This window comes from Sprattus sprattus, assembly GCF_963457725.1.
Source record: "Sprattus sprattus genome assembly, chromosome: 21".
Taxonomy (NCBI): domain Eukaryota; kingdom Metazoa; phylum Chordata; class Actinopteri; order Clupeiformes; family Clupeidae; genus Sprattus; species Sprattus sprattus.
The window spans coordinates 463,421-468,420 of NC_137919.1; positions in this window are offsets into that span (position 1 = coordinate 463,421).

Sequence of the window (5,000 nt, forward strand, 5' to 3'; positions counted from 1 at the left end):
AGATAGGTAAATACATTGACAATCTTACCTTAAAAATTCAGTTCTTAACACACAATTTCTTCCAATATACACACCAGATGATTTTGCAATAATGCCTATAATTACATACGAAAATTCAGTATAGCTCAAATTTGACCGCAGGCCCAGCCTAGGTCCAACAAATCCAAGTAGCCTACAATTCTTAACGTTACCAAAAATCTACTAACAGCACAACCACTACCAGTGCTCCCAACACATTATAGTGTCCAGTGTTAAGACCAACACATTTACTCCACTACCCGCAACATATGAACTACAACCTAACTAACAACCTTCTCCAGAGCAGACAGAGAAGGCTGTAGAGTAAGGCTGAATCCCATTTCACCCCCTACCCCTTCGTCTTTCCCCTTCCCCTCCGTTTTGCGCGTTCACGTGGAGGGGTAGGGGTATCCCAATTCACGTTAAGACAGAGGGGTAGGGGAGAGGGGAAGGGCTTTCCACCCCTCCAAACGGAGATTTTCCGAGGGCACACTTCAAACGGAGGGGTTAGACTGATTTCCCTCAATGCATTGCGAACCCGTGATCATTAAAGAAGAAACATTGCGCGAGTCCATTTAAAAATGTCGGAAACAGCAGGGAAAGCATCACACAAATGAAAGTATTTTCTTTGTAATTCATGATTTTAAAACTTGTTTGATGAAATGTTGCATTGTGTAAATAACAGCTGCAGGCGCCATGTTTGTTTATGTCTGGTGAGTGACAGCTGTCGCTCTCCGGTAACGTAACAGCTGACGCAGCGTACTGATGACGTACGTAAGTGCTGAAGGGCTATCCCAATTCGTAAGGCTAGAGTTTAAACCCCTTCGACTACCCCTACATTATGGCTCCATTTGAAAAGGCGAGGGCCAAGGGGTAGGGGTAAGGGTAGGGGTGGAGATTAGAAATGGGATTGGACCTAAGTCTCCTCACTCCCTTCAGTTAGTGTATGGACATATCGCTGTGTTGTTCGTCATGCTCCAGACTCCTAGCCCCCGTCTACTCAAGCTCCAGACTATCAGCTCCCCTTGTTTGCTCTTTCATATCCCACGGTTTAGTTAGTTCTGGTTTTCCTAAGTTTACATCCTATCCTTTCTGTTTATCCTAAAGATCTTCTGTGCGTTGTGTATTCTGTTCCTTGTTCATTTGAGTGCCATGTCCATTCTGTTCAGTTTGTTTTCGTACTCCATTTACCTGTTATCTTTCTCTGGCTGAATCCAAATAAACTTTATCATCGTAAAGTTTGTGTCTAGCCTGACTAACTCCATAATATGTAAAGGCCGTATAAAAAAGGCTACTAAATGTATAAGCCTCAACATTCATGTGGATGTATGAAAACTGTATGGAATCATGTCATATGTGCTCAGAGATGGGCAGTATTTCAATTACTTGTATTTGAAACACTAGTTAATTGACTTTTGAGTATGTATTTGATAGGGCAGATAAAAAATCTTATGTAATTTGTAACAAAATACTTTAGAGTGGAGTCATTTTGTATTTAAAATTCTCAAAATACTTTCTCCAGTGTTTAGGCAGAGGGAGGTTTTTTCTGTCGGATTCTACCACTAGACCATCTGATCTGCCTCTGAAAGTCATTGTCGAATCAGGCATCAGTCAATTTGCCAAAAGTGTTGCTTCTTATGGCTCGCCCCTTTTTGGGGCGAAAAGTAAATCACCCCAGATCTCTCTCATTGACTCTCATGTTAAATCCATTTTTTTTCACAAAACAGGGCTCAGGTCGAAAACTTAGATAGCTGTCTTGATCCTTGTCAATTTATCCTGATTAGCACACCGATTAAAAGGAGGTTCTTTTAAAGAGCGAATCGAGTTGTTTCACTGAACGTTAGCCATCTTGACAGAATGTGACTTGATCAAAGCCGTATGATGTCCTTATACGCAATTACGTATGACGAAAGCATGGTGGGGATAGCCCTCCCAAAAGCCATAGAGATTGCAATGAGAGCCCTGTTTTGTGAAAACATGAAAGTCATACAGCTGCTGCCTGCAAAAATATATATATACAAAATCAATCAAGTATTTGTCTTTTAATAGCTTTGCTTAGTTACACTGACATTCTGTGACTTTTCTTCCACTTTTACTGGTTTCACCAGAGCTTTGTGTACATTATATAGCCCCGTAGCCAGGGCCCATAGACATATTTATGTCAATCTAAATAGCAAAGTCACATTGCCAAAAATACTGATGTATACCTTTATTCAGCGAAAAAGGATACGGGACTTAAATGTTTGGGAACCACTGCCTTACTGACAAGCATGGCTATGACAATTACAGCCACTAGATGGCGATGTACTATAAGGCCCAAACTTAATATTCAGATTGAACACAAAGAGAAGGAAGTAAAGTAAGGGCCAGAATACTGGTTGGATGTGACTCCTATTTTAGTGAGTCCAAGGGTACTATTCGGCGTCACTCGCTAAGCGGTTTAGCGAGCTAAACTCCAGGCTAAAAAAAGACAACACCACTTTAGCGGATTCGGCGAAGCAACTTTTGCTCAATTTCCATGGTAATTAATCGCTTAGCCTTAGCCTGCTCCAGGGCAGGCTAAGCAAAGTTTAGCTGGCTAAACTTGCCATACCCGCGCCAAAAGGAGGGATCCCATTGACAGGAGTCAGTTTGATTAGCGTAGGAAGAGTTCTTTGCGATCGCCAAGAAGATCCATTTTTCCATAATGATGAGTTCTTGTATGAGCGCTACCGATCCACCCGACAAGGAATAATTAATTTAGAAGACCTTCTCGAGTCATTTATTGCATAGGCTACACCACCGTCAAACATTGAATGTCATCACTTTCTTGCCAGTGGTAGCCTTCATTTTTGTAATGTCGGCGATGCGGAGAACAAAGCACTCATAATTATATGACAATGGTAGATAGTACAGTTGAGACATACAGTTGATAAACCCGAAATAACTTTCATGTAAACGTTAGTATTCATGTGCAAACTAAAAATCACGTCTCAGGCTGCCTGAGACGTGATTTTTAGTTTGCACATGAATACTAACGTTTTCTTTGATCCCAGGAAATTCGAGCACATAACCCAAATAGATATTGGCTAAAGTTGTTTTACCTACTTTAACTTACATCATTGCAAACGTTTAGTTTTGGAAACGTGTCTAGTGTTTGTGCGGTAGTGAATGGTGGTGGAGGTGGGTGCATGATAAGAAGAGAGAAATAGACACAATTTCTTTTCATTGCTTAAATGTATTGAATCTCTTATTAATACATTCACATTTAGTCATTTAGCAGACGGTTTTATTCAAAGCGATTTAAAACTACAATTTTTACGAGGGTGAGGGGAGTCAAACCAGTGATCTATAGCATGCAAGCCAGACGCTTAATCCGCTGCACCATAGTACCATATCGTGTAGGAAGAAGATGTCACGTATTATACCTCTTATAGACAGTTTCTTATATTGCTGTGGTAGCCACGGGAGTGTTGAATTTTGACATGATTATGGTCTTGATTCTTCATAACGCGTTCATGATCATATCCTGCGTTATCGGAGAAAAAAAATAGTCTTTTTCTTTGAGTTTAGACCATTATACCTTTCAAAAAAATCATGGTTTTGAGGATCGACCTTTCTTGCCTTTTGAAGCAAGACGTGCACGCGCAATTTAGCTGACGAGATAAATTAATTTGAGGTTAAAATAAATTAGCGCCCGTCGCCAGACCGGTTTGGCCTGTTCTCATTTAGCGAGCTAGTTAATCTCCAGTTGCGAGCTAAATTAATTATCTTAGCTTCAGTCGTACGCCGAACAGGGCCCAAGGTGAAATTGAATGTAAACATTGGGTTCCTGAGTAAACTAAGCACATTACTATGGAGACTTTTCACTTCCCTGATTTGCTCTTTTAAGCATATTGGTTATAATTTGGCACTTAATAAACAATAACTTTGTGGAAGCAACCCGTCAGTACAAATTAATTTGACCCCCCTGGTCTTCAGTGTATACACACTTATTCACAGTGATTCAAAACCCACAAGGAAAAGTTAAATTACCTTAAAATTAAAGAACAAACATACAGCAGGGAAAGGACCCAATCGCAGACCAGATGAACACCAAAACTTGAGATTTATTCACAAAAAACACACAAGATCCTGGCAAAAACTCCAAAAGTAATTCCAAAAGCACCACAAAGACAGAGTTGCTTACCATCCAAACTTGACTGAAAACTAACATTTAGTTACGAACCGACAGGGAACACAGGACATACTGAACTTAAATAACAGAGGGGGAACTAGACATCAAGACAAAGGTGAACTCAAACAAGGTTAGTTAACAAAACACAGGTGAACTAAAACAAGGTTGATTAACAAGACACATCAGGAACCAATTAGGGAAACAAACCGGGTTATTAACAAGGCAGGTTTGGTAGGGGATGGGACAAAGCCAGGACATGGTGGAAGGCAGGTGGAGGCGGAGTTCAGAACAACACAAAGAAGCACATGGCATTGATAAACAAACGCAGGGAAAGACATGGCAAAAAACACACACAAGGAACACGTGACAAAAAAGGGCAAACACAAAACAGACAGAGCAGGATCCTGACACATACAGGTGTTAGGGCATGGAGACAATGGAGTTCAAACAGGAGTTGTGGATGTTGAAGGGACCGGTTATTTGATATTCATAGTTAATAAGGATATGCCATAGTCAATAATTCCACCTTATTTATTCCTAGTATAAATATTACTTTTATTGGCATGTAAACATTCCTTGGTGAGGGCTCTTTGTTCAGACCTGGGGATGGAGGTGAGAACTCCCTTCCCCCTCCAGGCCAGGACAAAGAGTATTGCAGCCATGACCTATTTGAATAGATGGTTACACCCCTAAACATTATGTATATAACAGCCTGTCCTTTAAGCAGAGGTTAGATTATGTTGAGGTGAAACGCTGACCAGCAGTGTGGATGTTCAGCCTCTGTCTCAACAATGTGTGGCCGCCATTGTTTCAAGATTAAACCTGG